This window comes from Emys orbicularis, chromosome 4, assembly GCF_028017835.1.
Source record: "Emys orbicularis isolate rEmyOrb1 chromosome 4, rEmyOrb1.hap1, whole genome shotgun sequence".
Classification (NCBI taxonomy): Eukaryota; Metazoa; Chordata; order Testudines; family Emydidae; genus Emys; species Emys orbicularis.
In genome coordinates, this window is record NC_088686.1 from 130,417,758 (window position 1) to 130,433,587 (window position 15,830).

Below are 15,830 nucleotides of genomic sequence, written 5' to 3' on the forward strand. Positions count from 1 at the left end.
CACCTCCCCAGGAGCTGCCTAAATCTCTGCTGGTGGCCATATGCCAGGCCACCTAAGTCCTGAGTGGCTGAGCTGCTCGGTGCCTAAGCCCCATGCCTCTGCCTGGCTCCGAGACGGCTAATGGATTGGGTCTGGCCCAAAACAGCTCAGGCAGTGGGCTCTGGGTGCCCCAGTGCGTAGAGCCTCCCCCCAGCTGTGGGAGAGCCAGCTTCAGCGCCCCGCTGTGCCTGGTGTGGAGCAGGAGTGGCCCCTGGCTATAGTCACACTCGCTCGAACGACTGGGAGCGAAGGGTCACAGAGCACCCCTGGGGCGCTCACCATAGGGGGCTCCCCAGGCACCAATGCCCAGGGAGCCTGGGCACTTAACCCAGGGCTGGGGATTCTGCCCGGCACTTCACTGGACATTGCTGAGTGTGAATCCCCTTTGTGGGTCTAGCCCAGTGATTTGCACAGGGAGCCTGTGGCCAGCCAGGACCTGACCCCCATGTCTCCGAGTGCTTCACCCTCCAGATCATCCATGAACCCCCTTGTCCTGCTGTCTCCCTGGTCCCTGCAGCAGCCCCCTATTGCTCACTCCCCTGTGGCTTTTATAACTGCCCAGGCATCTTTCTGTGTTAGGCTGAGAAATTAACCCATTAATTACGGTAGCCGACTGAGTTTAGATACAGCATCTGTGGCACCATTTCTTTATATTAACTTATTTGCAATAATGTACAGTATTGGGTCCCCACCCCGTGGGTTTGTATCGAACAGCAAGGGCTCAGGTTGTCTGGATTTATTCCAAGCTCTCTTCTTTAATAAATGCTGTTGTTACTTGGGGTCCCTTTGGTATCTGAGACTTCATTTTTGAGGCATTGGGCCCCCCTCAGGCTGCTGGCACTGGCTTGTTACCACTGCAGAGTGCTTTGTGGGGTGGGCTGACAGGATGAGCCAGCAGAGAGACCCCACTGTGACCGTCAGCCAGGTGCCTGCTCCAGAGCTCAGTGTTTGGCAGGAGACAGCAACGTCACTGGGCAGTGAATGGAGCAGCTCAGCTCAGTCCTAGGACATGAACCCGGCCTTCCAAAGGCCCCTCCCAGCGGTGCTGGGGCCTCCATGAGGGACTCGACTATTGCTCTTGCTATACATGCAAGGTGCCCAGGCGCTATGGTGATGGGCAGCAGGAGAAAAGCTTAAACTAGCTCAGTCCCAGTGCCAGCCCAGTTCCTGTGCTGGGGGAGGTTAACCCTTAGTTCCCCAGGGACCAGCCAGAGCAATGGGTTCTCAACCTTTTCCACCTCAGGATCCCCCGTGACAGCACCAGAATATCGTGGGGTCTGGCGCGTCCAGTGTTGCCGAATGATGAGATTTTGATGGGGGGCCAGAAGCTCAAGCCTGTCAGCAAATTTGAGCCCTCTGACTGGCTGCCTGCCTTAACTGCCCGCCTCGTGGGGCAGAGCAGCCAATCAGAGCTCTCCCTCCCCAGCCCCTCAGCAACCCAAAGCCGTTCTCACGGGAGGGGATGGGGGAGGAGGGACCACAGAGCCCGGCAGCCCAGAGGGCTCCACTCCCTCCCCCTCCTGTGAGCAATGGGGATGGGACAGCGCCTCTCCACCCCCTCTCCAGCATTAGCTGGAGGGAAGGGGGCTGAAGAGGCCCAGGAGGAGCAGAGGTGAGGCTGGAGTGATGGGGACTAGGTGGGAGCTGGGCAGATCGGGGCTGGGACTGAATTAAGGGGGGGCTGGGGGAACAGGGTTGATTGGGAGGTTGGGGAGCAGAATTAGTTGCTAGGCAGGGGCAGGTGGCTGTGGGAAGGAGCCCTGCATACATGTGGGAGTTCTGGCAGCACTGAGGGCCACCCACGTGTGTGGAGAGACGGGTTAAATCAAAAGACAGACAAAAAGCAAAATAAGATCTTGAAAAACCCTCATGATCGTTGGGGCCTGCCCCAGGATTTGAGATCCTTGCGGTTGGCAATACTGAGCCATAACGCAAGACAGGGTGGTTGTGACTCCCAGAAACCTGTTTGTGAATCTTGGGGGGGTCCCAACCTCCAAGATGTGAGTCCAGGAGGTAGGACCCCGGCCACAAATACATAAAATCCCAAAGAGGGAAGTGGTCTGTTTTCCACACTGTGCTAAGAGAGGTAGGGGGGCTGGGCAGGCATCGGTGTTCTGGGGAGGACGGGAGTCGTGCATTACCGGTGTCTACACGCTTCGAGGAAGGGCCACGCTGAGCATTGTGGGAGGGTTTGGCAGTGGCAGATGTTTGCGATTGGCCCCCAACCGTCCCAGTGTTCACTCAGGCCCATGCAGACTCTGGGTCACTATGACTGACCCCTGCAAACACGGCCCCTCATTGGGGTGTCTCCATTTCCAGGAGCCCCTCTGGAGACACCTGATCCTGAGAGGTGCAGAGCTCCCAGTGCTCTGGCTGGAGCCAGTGAGAGGCCCAGGTACTCAGCATCTCTGGGATTCATTGTCCGAGAGCCCGTCACAGCCAGAGCGAAACCTGTGTGAGGACTGGGGTGTGTATCCAGTCAGTGCTGTTTGATAACATGCAGCCATGGCAAACAGCAACTCCCTGCCTGAGTGAGTAACTCCCTCTTCGAGAGACAAAACGGGTGTAGCCTGTCTCGGGACTCCCTACCTGACTCAGCAGGAGTTGAATAACATGCCCAGCACTGTCATTATTCCATGATCTGTAGTGTCGCCATCAAATACTGTCACGTCCTAACCCCTGCACTCTGGCTATGGCTTCACTACGAAATCGGAGGTGTTTGTATACAATGAGAGCCCTCTGGATGTAAAACCTTAGTGGAGACAAGGCCAGGTGGTTTCTACCTCGGTGTAGCTAGTTGAGTTCAGCCTCACGTGGGGTGTGGGTGTCGCAGTTGCAGGGCTGGCTGCCCCTCTGTCCGTTTCCTGGCCTCTGAGTGCATCCCTCAGGTGGCAGGTCTTGGGCCTTGACGTCTCCTGGGCTGGAATCACAAGCTTCTCCGACTCAGACCAGGCCATGGACTGCAGTACCCTGGGCATTGCTGGTGCTTACCCAGCAGGTCTGACCGGCTCGGTGCCTATGGATCGTCCTTCGGGAGCCAGGGCCCACAGGAGAACAGCGTGACCAGGCAGCGCTCACACCACAGTACAATAGTGACAAAGCACTTAGAGAAAAAAGGCTTTTAAAAACCACAAACAGTGACAACCTTATCTAACGACGTGCTACCCCATGGGAACCCAAGCAGGACTCTGTCAGAGCGTCGCAGGGTCTAGTCTAGGTCCCGGCCCGCAAGCAGGCTCTTGGGAGTGACCCCTTCAGTGGGCCAGGACCCACACAGTTCCGCCAGGGCAGGCCCGTGGCCACCACAACGCCGGGACTGGACCTTCGGCACCAGCAAGCCTTGTATCTCTCTGTGGCTCCCTGCAGCGAACCCAGCCAAGGCAGACGTGTCCTGTCTCCAGTGCTCCCGGGAGTATTTTCCATGACACAGGAGCCAGACAAGGTAACCACTGATCAGTCACCTGGCTGCAGAGTCTGAATGGCCAGAGGTTCGCAGAGGGGCAGGAGTGAACCATAGCCCACCCTGGCCACGCCGGTGCCAGCCAGCCAAGCCGTGATGGACTCCGCCTCCAGCTCTCACTTCCGTCCCCTCCGTCTCCCCCGGTCACAGCCCCTGGCTCAGCTTTGTTCAATCCGTCTAATTTTCAGTTTAAAATGACGCTTGAGAGTCCCCACTGGCCCTTTCTACAGCTGCTCAGTGTCGGTGAAACCCACATTAACTCAGGATGAGTCTTTGTGTCCCTCTCGTGGCAGCACCTTGTACAGCAGATTATAAATCAGCTCTAGCCTCTAAGCCAGAGGTTCTCAACCTTTTCCTCCCCCCCAACATGCTATAAAAACTCCACGGCCTGCCAGTGCCACAACTGTTTTTCTGCATATAAAAGCCAGGACTAGCATTAGGGTGTAGCAAGCAGGGCAGCTGCCCAGGGCCCCACACCACAGGGGTCCCCACAAAGCTAAGTTGTTCAGGCTTCAGCCCCAGGAGGCAGGGCTGGGAGCCCTGGGCTTCAGCCCCATACAGTGGGGCTTCAGCTTTCTGCCCTGGGTCCCAGCAAGTCTAACACTGGCCCTGCTTGGCGGCCCCCCCGGAAACCTGCTCATGGCCCCTCAGGGGGCCCCGGACCCCTGGTGCAGAAGACCAGGCAAAGAGACAGCGCGTGTTGGCCAGCACATGGACAGAAGACGTAAAGGAAGGACAAACTCAGCACCTGGATTCACCTTCCTGGTTCCAGGCTGCTGCTCAGGAGGACGTGCGCCTCCCTGCCCTGGGAGATCAGCTGCTCCCACGATAGGGAAATTCTCCCCCTGCACCCAGAACAAGTAGGAACCTGTTATTAGAAACCAAACCCAGCTAAAGGGAAGCACCAGGCTGTGCTCAGCCTTACCAGCTATTTCTCTTAGTGGCCAGTCAGGGTAATGCACAGAGTGTATCCGCCCTGGAGCAGCAGTGACACCCGGTGGCCATTTGGGGTGATGCACAGACTCTTTCCCACGGAGCAGCAGTGACAGCCGGTGGCCAGTCGGGATAATGCACAAAGAGTGTTTCCCAGAGAGGAGTAGTGACAAGCTGTGGCCAGCAGGGGCAGCACCAGCCTCTTCCCTGTGGGGGGGCTGAAGTAGACAGAAAATGCTGGCAGCTGCTCCCCCCCCTCGCCATGAGTCCCTGCTGCTCTCTGTGGCCCCACCCCCTGCAGCTCCTCAGTAAATATCAGCCCTGCCTCCTCCCCTCTGGGGCCCCGCCCCCTGCCCAGGTCAGAGGCCAGAAGCCAGAGCCGGGAGGGGCAGCTGCTGCGCTCGCTGCTGCCATGGTGTGGGCAGCTGCAGCGCTGCCCCGTCTTGTCCTCCTGCTGCTTGGGGCTGTGACTGCTCCTCAGCTCCCTGCCGCCCTTCGACTGCTCGCAGCCCGTAGAGCTGCCTGGGTGGGGGGCCGGACCCGGTGCCAGCAGAGTCCCCGGGGAACAGCGACCATGGCGGGCAGGACCCAGGAGCCTGGGCTGCAGCAGGTCAGTCCAGGGAGCTGTACAGAGCCCTGGACCCTGCACCAGCCCTTGGTGATGCACCCTGGTTGGAGACACAGGCCAGGCCCTACTCTTGGGCACCCCCTGATGACCTCTGAAGCAGGCCACAGTCAGTAGAATCTCACCCAGGCAGGGCCGGCTCTAGGCACCAGCAAACCAAGCACGTGCTTGGGGCGGCACATGTTCAAGGGCGGCATTCCGGACACCTTTTTTTTTTTTTTTTTTTGCTTCCGGAGCAAAAGCCTAGAGCTGGCCCTGGCAGCAGCAGCATGTCGTGTGTGTGTGGCACCCTGGGGCTGCTGCGGTTCGCGCCGCGGGGGAGCAGCGCTGCACCTTGTGGCCGGGCCGGGCAGGCTCCGAGTGGGAGACACTCGGGCTGGGGGCCGCCCCATGGGGCACATGGAGCCGCCTGCAGGTGCCGCAGGGCGGCCGCCCCCCAGCACCGCAGCCGGGGCTGGGCGAAGCGGCCCGAGCCGCCCACGGACTGCGGCAGGGCGGCCAGAAGCAGCAGCAGCAGGGCCATAGAGAGCGGGGCGCTGCCGTGCGGGGCCCGCGTCCCGCTCTCCGGGGCTCCGCTCCCTCTGGGGCTACCCTGCCCCGGCTCCTCAGCCCCCTGCCGGGGCGGTCCCCCGGCACTGTCCTCCCGGGTCCCGGCCGGTCCTGGAGGCGGGAGCCCCGGCTGGAGGGACCCTGGGCCAGGGCCGCACAGAGGATTCAGGGGGCCTGGGGCAAAGCGGGGGAGCGGACATACTCACCGGGCGGCGCTCCGAGTCTGCAGCGGCGGGTCCTTCAGTCACTCCACGTCTTCGGCAGCACTGAAGGGCCCGCCGCCGAAGTGCTGCCAAAGACCCGGACCGCCGCCAGGTAAGTAAAAAGGCGCCTCTAACCAGGGAAGGGATTCTCGGCCAGGGCTTGCGGGGCCCCTGTGGGGCTCGGGGCCTGGGGCAAATTCCCCCCCCCCGGGCGGCCCTGCCCTGGGCTGAGGCGCGGCCCGGGAGCCCCGCTGCTTATCCCGACCCTGCCAGCGCCGGACCGGCTGGAGGTGAGGGGGGAGCGGGTGGAGTCAGCACTGGTGGGGGGGGGAGCCCAGGGCTGGGGCAGCAGAGGGTGCGGATGGGGGGGGCGGAAGAGAGAGCCCAGCGCTGGGGCAGCAGGGGGTGCGGCGGGGGAAGAGAGAGCCCAGCGCTGGGGCAGCAGGGGGGTGGAGGGGGGTGAGAGCCCAGGGCTGGGGTGGGGGGTAGCCAAAATTTTTTTTGCTTGGGGCGGCAAAAAACCTAGAGCCGGCCCTGCACCCAGGGATGTAGAAGGGAGAGAGATGAGGACTGAGCATCTCTGGTTACAGGCAAGTGGCTCTCCAGGAACTTACCATACCTCAGGATGACTCCATAGCAGCTGACATCTCCTTGAGAGGGCACAACGGGCTCCCCCAAGCTTGCCGGGCTCCAGTTAGATGCAGAGAGGCCTTTCCTCAGGGACCCCCCCAGGCTAACATAACAAATTCTCTCCACAGCCAAGAGTCTTGGCAGCCATCTTTCAATACTTACCTTAAGCAAATGTCTGCAGATCACTGTCTGGTTTCCATCCCCAGGGATGGGCTCAGGTGGCCGCGCCTTCTTTTGGTCTCCGCCACAGGCTGGCCATTCTCTCAGCTACCCAATGTCATTAGGAACTGAGAAGAGAAAGTGAGAACACTTGTAAGTGTAACCCTTCTGCCAGGCCAAGTTGATAGCAGCAAGGGCCGGGTTCAGTACATAGGGGTCCCTTCCCAACAGCGTGACACAGAACCAGCTCGAGCCCCCACCCAGTGACCTGGGAAAATCTTACACACACCCCTGGGCGCCTCGAAGAGGCAATACTTCCCCTCTCGCAAGCACAGAGCCTCGGTGTAGCAGAAAATGTTTAATAACATGAGGTAAACGACATAGCATTAAATTGGGAAAACACCACAACTAGAGTTCATAGACCAAACCATGAGCGAAGACCCACCCCAGCAAATTGGGCCGTGTCCTTTCCCGTTGGTTCTTGAAACCAGCCACCCAAGAATCACCAAAGTCCCAAAAGTCCAACAACCCCAAAGTCTCTTGGGTCCAGCAACCCAAGAATCACCAAAGTCCCAAAAGTCCAACAGCCCCCCCCCCAAAGTCTCTGTCCCTGGTCAGTGCAGCCCCAGAGTTCGGGGGGGGGCGCAGGGTGTTAAGGGGCACCTTACGTGATCCGAGACCAACCGGCCACCTCTCCGTGGGGTTCCGCCGCAGCCTTCACCAGGAGCCGCTCCACTCCACCTGCTGTCCCGTGAGCCGCTCCTGCCCTCCCACGAACTGCTCTGCTCTGCCAGCTGCTCCGCTCACCGACCTGTGAGCCGCTCGGCTCCGCTCCACTTCAACCGTCCCTTGGGGCCGCTCCAACCGTCCCCGCAAGGCTCCGCTCTGCCAGCTGCTCTGCTCACCGACCTGTGAGCCGCTCAGCTCTGCTCCAACCGTCCCCGCGAGGCTCCACTCGGCTAGCTGCTCCTCCAGCCGTCCCCGCAAACTGCTCCGCCAGCCACTTAGCAATAGAGCTTCAGGCTCCCCCACTAGTTAGCACAGCCTCAGTGATCTCAGCTCTTAGTAACTTTAGCTCTTTTGTGAGTTCAGCTCTTAGTGATTTCAGCTCATAGTAGGGGAGCCCCAGTGCTGGTGCACTAGTGACCCAAAGTGAACTCAGCTCAGCAGCCTGTAACTAGACTCCTAAGGGAATCAAAGTTAGCTCTGACATTCAACAGTGGAGAGAGGAGAAGATGCAATTGGTGTTTCAGGCCCACAAAAGGGACCCACACCACCAGGTACTAAACTGATAAGAACAGATATAACTTAGAGAATTTTTTCACTTCAAGGTCCCTGAAACAAAGGCAAGGTTTTCATCTCGAGGCCAAAAGACCAAAACATCAAGACACTTGATCACGGCCTTGGATAGACCAAGAGACTACCTACACTTGACCAGAGCTCAAAGAGCCAGGACCTGCCCCCAACCTCTCTCAATTCGCTGGGTTTTGTAACCCATGCCCCTTGACAAGCAAATGCTACTTAGGTAATGGTGAAGGACTCACTCAGTCCTTCTGTCATACAACAGTTCCACTGGCCTTGATTCACAGAATCAGGGTAACAAAATTTTATTCTTCCTGCCCCAATAACAGAGAAACTGGGGATCCCACACCAGCCAAAGTAACCACTTTCGGTTGCTGTGGGCTCATGCTAGGCGTGTGGGTGTGCCTATGCAAACAAGATCCGCCCCTGGAGTTCTTTTCCACACTCACCATAATTCCCCACCAGATGTCAGGGTAGAGCTCATCCTGACTCTGCTTACATAAGATAGGTCAGAACTGGAGCATGGAAGACCGACAGACAGACAGACATGTGTCACCTGGCTGCTGCTCATTGGATCTCCCTTCTCCATTCCCCTCCAGCCTACTAGGGCCTAAAATGCTCAGTACTTGTAGAGTACATACAGCCCCCCAGGTCTCTTCACTCCCTCAGCCCACGACACCCACGCCTGCACAGAAAGCTCTGGTCCTCTAAAGAAAGGGATGATTGTTCTCCAGTTTCATACTCAATGTGGTGCCCAGTCACTCAGGATCTCCAAGCTAGCAGTGTGAATTACAGGAACACAGCTCAGCTGTATTTGTTCACAACAAGTGACTGCCTTAAAACAAACCAAAACCCTTATGGAAGTAGCCACAACTACTCGTTCCAAACACACCCACGTACCCTCTCCCCCCTCCCATTAGAAGAGCAGAAAAGCAGCATCACAGAACACGAGTGAAGTTAACGTGACTCACATGTCGGGCGCTAGAGGGAGGATGTTGCGCTGCCAAAGTGTGAGGCTGCCATGTCATCCCCCAGGCACTGCTGAACATTGCTCACTCACCCTCACCTTTGTGATCCTTTAAGCTCCTGGTCTCCAGGCTCCTGTGGAGTCAGTTTCAGATTCCACATCCTCCCCTCAGGGTCTTGCTGAGATGGCTGAGCGTGTTGTCTCATCCAGCTCCCGAGTAGCCCTCTGTCCTGAGAATGATGCTCCCAGCCGCTGGGATGGCTCAGTGGAGCTCTGCATGTGGCCGCACATGCCTGCCATCACAGAGTACCCAAGCACGGTGGCCTCCAGAGATGCAGCATAACCAAGAGCAGGTGCCATTTCATCTTGGGCAACTGGTACCTGAAGAGGGTGCAAAGGTCAAACAGGAAAAACCCGGGAGTTCAAGTTCACAAGTAACCTTTGTCTCCATTGGTCCCTCTCCTCCCCTCCTTAAAAAAGAGCTCAAGCCGTTCTTACTCATTCTCCCACCTAGAGGAAAATGAGCTTCTGGGGGCTGGATGGAGACTGCCCCCTGAGAGAGGCATCAGGTGGGACTCCTGAGGCTCAGGATGGATGGGCTTTGTGCATGGTCTTAAGCATAGTGAAGACCCATGTTTTGATGCTCAGGCCTTCAAGTTTTGTCTCCTCAGAGGAGCCAATGCCCCAGTGTGGTGCTAGGAGACGGTGTGTTTGTATAGTTGCCATTATTTGGCGAGACATATCTTAAGTGCATGGATCTCATAGCACAACATGGTTCTCCCCCTCCTCCTCCGTCCTCCAGCCAGGGGCATCTGGCAAAATCCCATCCCCCCTCTCTAAATTCTCCATGACGTGTCAGCTGGACACTGCATCATCTTCACTAACTTCCTATCCTACTGCTGTGACCTGTTGAACCCCCCAAAGGCAGCTGCATTTCAGTGATGGCAATGTGCTTTGAGATCCTTTGTGGGGTGATGCTACATGACTGCATGTCATTATTCAGCACAAATAGATTCCTTCATATATGAGGTCCCTGGCAGGACCAAGCATCATGACACCCATACCCGTATTAACCACCAGCAGCCCACAAGTTTGGGGGAGAGCTCCCGCATCACCAGTCACCTTGGAAACTCCCAAGATGATCACTGTGCTGCGTTTTGTAGGGGTCTTCTTTGCAGGTTTGTTATTCGTTTCAGTCAACTGTCTGATCGCTGTCTCAGCCACAGGATCCAAGCCATGGACATATGACTGTCCCCTAAACACAAAAGAGGAAACTGTGACAGGTCCCCCCCGAGGTGCTACCTGGAACTGAGGTACAGCTGACTCCTCTGTCTCACCAATCTGGGTTCCCTCAAGCACTGTGACCTTGTGACAGTCCAAGCTTGCCCTCACACCAACATCCACAGGCAGGGCCCACACCCAGCTCTGTTCATGGATGTTCTGGCCAGCCACCGCATGAACCAAGAATAGAGCCAAATACCAGCCAAAATACCCCCAGCTCCCCCATTGCTGAACTGTCCTGCCCTGGTCAAAAGCCTGCCCAGTGTGAATGAATTACAATTACCCAGTTTGCCCCTCCCTCAATGTGGAGAGGAATATGCACAAAACCTTTGTTAACTGAGCTGAGATTTTTCCCAAACACTTCACTCAAACCGCACTGTTTTAGGTAAGACACATAAAACAGATTTATTAATGACAAACAGATAGATTGTAAGTGATTATAAGTAATAGCAAACAGATCAAAGATAGTTACCTAAGAAATAAACAAAATCGCAGTCTAAGTCATATAGACTAGATAGCATTTGAATCAAGCTGTATCTCACACTGTTAGACAGTACAAACAGTCCATCAAGCTTCCATACACAGGCTAGAAATCCCTTTAGCCTGGGACCTGCACTTCCCCCAGTTCAGTCTTTGTTCCTCAGGTGTTTCCAGGTGTTCTCTTGTGTGGGGAGAGGGGCCCTGCAGTGATGTTACTTCCCCCTTATATAGTTTCTTCCATAGGGCGGGAACCCCTTTGTTCCCAGCTCAGTTTGTGGAAAAATACAGGTACCAAAATGGAGTTCAGTATCATCTGATTTGGTCACCAACCCTTGTCTGCTCCCGATGAGTCATGGCAGCCATTGTCCATAGGCTGACTGAAGTGTCCAGAGGTGAGGATAAGCTCTTTCATGGTCCGCTGTCATTGCTGATGGGCCATTAGCACTGTCTAGCTTCTTCACTGTTGTACCTGAAAGGCCAGTGATGGGTGTTTCCAACCTCACAACATCTTTCAGTAACACACACACAGCAAAACTTCATACACAATGACTGCACATACAATCCAACAGGATATTAATGTGAACAGATCCAGACTTTTAGAACGATACCTCCCAAGGCAAACTTTGTACAAAACACATCATAATTATATGACAGTGGTGAATATGGGGGTGCCAGGGTGTTGCTGAAACACCCCACAGACATGACTGCAGCGCTCCTGAGCAGAGATAAGTCACCTCCAGACTGAGATGCATTACATGGAGAAACAGGCCCAGGAAGAAGAGTATCCACAGCCTTTCCTGCATCACTCTGGCGAAGGAAGTCTTGGAAGAGTCGACAGCTGAACTGCAAGACTTCAAAATTCAGAGTCCGAGCCACTCCTGGGCATCAAAGTTCCCTTAGCACTTTTTGTAAATTATTAGGAGTTTGGTTGCCTGTGTCCTGGCACAAATGACTAACTCTGGTAATTCCACTTGGCCTCCCTAAATCCACCATGCAGTTCCAAATGGATATGAGATTCTGCTTCACTTCCTGTCCTAAACGGTCGTGAAGACTTGTTGTGTCCTGTTAAGCAGCTGGTGTGTTCTAACCCAGAGGTGAGAAGCAATCCCTGTGGATACAGCCCATGAAGCACTTTGGGATGAGATGCCTTACAGACATGCAAGATGATGACAAGGTGCCGGGAGATGTGGAAGGAAATTAGGGAGTAGAGGGTTGGGTTTTGAACTAACCCACTTGCCCCCTTACAGTAACTCAGGAAATTTGCTTCAATGATTCTGAAGAATGTGAGGTTTGGAATGTGGAACCGTATGGAACAGCAGCGGGTCCAGTGGGGCCATGAGCATGAGCCACATTTGGCCACTGCTGATGAGCCTCACCAACTCAATCCCCACCTTCTCACTGCGAGGGAGGAGGGAGCTCCTTTGCTCCAGATGAAGCTCTGTTTCCTGTGCACTTACAGCTGCTGCTGGGGGAGGTACTGCTGGGACAGCTGCTCTCTTTCCAAAAGCCTTTTCCTCGTCTTCTCTGGCACTTCCACCTTGCATGGGGACCTTGAGGGGCAATCTAGACTCAAAAGGGAAAGAGAGGCACAAAGTTAATATGAACAAGAGCTGGGCCTCAGTTGAGGTTGCCAGGAGCCATTGTTCTATTTATCAGGACAGTCCGATGCCAGGACAGTCCCCCTGAGCTCTGGGGAGGGCTAGGGCTGCATTAGGACACCTGCCGTGCAGCTGCTGGAGAGTCAGCAGGAGACATTGCGTGAGGAATGGAGCCCCCCAGGGCAGGGGCCATTCAGGAGACCCAGCATGGGGGGAATCAGGCCTGGGATGCTCTGCAGCAGCTGTTGCCACCTAGGCCTTGGAGAGATGAGCCGCGAAACCCACACAAAGCTGGCCCCTGGCACACAGCTCTGTAGCACTGGGACCCCATACACCTGAGCGCAATCCAGCAGGGCCCTGGGCCAGCCCCACCCAATCACCCTCTCCCACTGCCGCGCTCTGGCAGGCCAGGGCACGAACACACTGGGCTTCCCCCTTTGCACGACCCAACAGGACGGCAGGGGCTTTGGCCAACACAGCTTCCCCATCAAGCGCCCTGACAGGACGAGGGGGGAGTCTGGTGCTAACCCTTGTGCACTGTCGCTGAGAGTCTCCAGGCCCACGTTGTGGAGACACAGAACACAAAAACAATTCTCGCCCAGGGAGCTTATGGGCTCAGCAGTGGATGCTGCTGGATCTGTGACCGAGTGGCAGGGGGCACCGATCGGCAGCTGGCCTGGGAGTGGGGTGAGCCGGGCCCATTGCCACGCAGAGCTCCGTTAGCTACGCGCTCACCCATGGGTCTGCACTCCCGCGAGGCACATTTGCTGCTGCTTGCAAATACAGGTGTGATAATGAAGGGGGGGGGTAGCTCCCTTTGATGGACACCCAGCCAACCAATTAGCTGTAAAATCCCTCTTGGTGGCTGTTCTCTACTTGCTTTACCTGTAAAGGGTTAAAAAGTCCCCCAGGAAACATAGGTGCCGACTCTGTGGGTGCTCCAGGGCTGGAGCACCCACGGGGAAAAATTAGTGGGTGCTCTGCACCAACCAGCAGCCAAGCTCCCCGCCCTGCCCCCCCCCCCCAGCTCACCTCACCTTACCTCACCTCCGCCTCCTCCCCTGAGAGCGCCGTGTCCCCGCTTCTCCTCCCAGCACTTCCCGCTGCAAAACAGCTGTTTTGTGGCATAACAAGCTCTGGGAGGGAGTGGGGAGGAGCGGGAATGCAGTGCAGTCAGGGGAGGAGGAGGGGAAGAGGCGGGGCCAGGGTGGGGATTTGGGGCAGGGGTTGGAATAGGAGCAGGGAGGGGGCGGAGTTGGGGTGGGGACTTTGGGGCAGGGGTGGAAGGGGGCAGGGCAGGGGTGGAGTCGGGGCGGGGCTGGGGGCAGAGGGGGGGTTGAGCACCCACCGGCGCCAGCAGAAGTTGGCACCTATGCCAGGAAAGAAAGAAAAAAAGTGGGCACCTGGCCAAAAGAGCCAATGGGAAGGCTAGATTTTTTTTTTAATTGGGAAAGAAAGTTTCCCTTTATCTGTTGTTCTCTGGGCTGGAGGGACATGAACAGCAATGCTATAAGCAAAATGCTATGTAAGGTTTGAACCAGGTATGAAAAAGTATCTTCCATACCTAGAAGAAAATATCTGGATAGGGAATGTTTAGTTAGACACAATCAGGTTTATTTCTTATTTTGGCTTGTGGATCTCCTCTGTGCTAACCCCTGATGCTTTTGTTTGCTTGTAATCTTTAAGCTAAACCCCCAAGAAAGCTAGTTTGGAAGCTTAATTTTTGGAATTGCTCTTTTAAAATCTAGCAAAAGCCTAAGTTCCAGATGTAATTTTTCCTTTTTGTTTTTAATAAAATTTACCTTTTTTAAGCACAGGATTGGATTTTTGGTGTCCTAGGAGGTTTGTGCAAGTTGTTTGATTAGCTGATAGCCACAGCTGATTTCCTTTGTTTTCTTTCTCAGCTCTTCCCCATGGGGTGGATGAAAGGGCTTGAGGGTACCCCACAGGAAGGAATTCCCAAGTCCTCCTCCCTGGGTTCAAAGGGGTGTTTTTGCATTTGGGTGGTTGCAGCGTTTACCAAGCCAAGATCAGAGAAAAGCTGTAACCTTGGGAGTTTAATACAAGCCTGGAGTGGCCAGTATTCATTTTTAAAATCCTTGTGGGCTCCCACCTTCTGCACTCGGAGTGCCAGAGTGGGGATTCAGCCTTGACATGGTGGCAGAGCGGTGGGATAGTTTTGAACCAGAGGCACAGACCTCAGGATTTTAAAAGGACACATTTTTCCTTTTGGCTGCTTGAAAGCCAGGGAGTTTTTTTTCTCTTTCTTTGCCGCCTGAGGGGGAACAGGCCCACAAAGGGATCACCCTGCAAAGCCAGGGAGTCCAACAAGCCATTTTTTTTCTTTTCTATATTTGTGACAAGGAAATAGCTAGGCTAGAGTAGGGCAGCCCTGTGCATGAGGCTGAGGTCAGGCACTGAAACCCTAGAGAACCCAGTCTTCCCAAAGCGGCTCGCCACGGAGAAGACAGGCCCAGATCAAGCCCAGACACCCAGCCCAGAGAACAACAGATAAAGGGAAAGTTTCTTTTCCAATTTAAAAAAAATCTAGCCTTCCCATTGGCTCTTTTGGTCAGATGCCCACTTTTTTTTTTCTTTACCTGGGGGACTTTTTAACCCTTTACAGGTAAAGCAAATAGAGAACAGACCAAGAGGGATTTTACAGCTAACTGGCTAGCTGGGTGTCCATCAAAGGGAGCTCCCACCCCCGCCCCTCATTATCACAACAGGCTTGTCTGATAAAAAACACACTCTACCAGCAAAGACACGAGCCCTAATTTCAGCCCATCCGGCGAGGAACTTGCTTCTCCTGGAAGTGAATAAACAGCCTTTACATCCATGGGCTATAAGGGGCGGGCGCCTCTCTGCGCCTTCAGATACGCTATTGCCGTCCACTGCTGAGCCCGTAAGCTCCCTGGGCGAGAATTGTTTTTGTGTTCTGTGTCTGTACAATGTCTAGCACCGCGGGGCCCTGATCCGGGCCTGAGACCTCTGGGCACTGCTGAAATGCAAAGGAGAACAGCAGGGCTGGAGGATTTACAGGCTCCGTGTGAGGAGGGCTGGTTGGGTTGAGCCAGCAGTGAGTCCCCAGTAACACAGAGCTGCGCTAGTGATGGAAGATCTATTTTGTCTTCCCTACTTAGCACAGTTCACAACTTAGCACTGACCAGCTGCAAGGATCCTGGCGGGCCCTGGTATGGTTGTAGCAGCAGACTCAATGTTCGGGAAAAGCGAGATATGTGCAATAGGCAATGTAGTTCCATCTGGGCACCAGCCAGCTCCTGTGCCCCAGAGAGCTCTCACAGCTCACACTGAACCAGGGACAAAGGGGGCAGGAGGTTGGAAGAGAAGGTGCCAGCCTGGGACCCAGGAGACCCATAGTCAATTCCCAGCTCTGCCACAGATGCTCTGCGTGGCCTCGGGCAAATCCCTTATTCCCTCTGTGCTGCAGTTCCCTGTCTGTTCAGTGGGGGCAGCAGCCAGGCCCTGCCCCACAGGGAGCAGTTAGAATAAATGCAATCGAGGTTGGGCAGTGCTCTGATGCCACGGGGATGAGGGCCAGGATGGTGCCTAAGACAGACCAAAAGCAAGGGGGAGCTACAGA

At 55.6% G+C, this 15,830-nt stretch overlaps 1 pseudogene; it reads right to left on the minus strand.

The window, feature by feature from the left end:
- Positions 1 to 7,315: 7,315 nt before the first annotated feature.
- LOC135877860 (phospholipid transfer protein C2CD2L-like) lies at positions 7,316 to 12,965 on the minus strand (annotated as a pseudogene).
- Between the last annotated feature and the right edge of the window lie 2,865 nt (positions 12,966 to 15,830).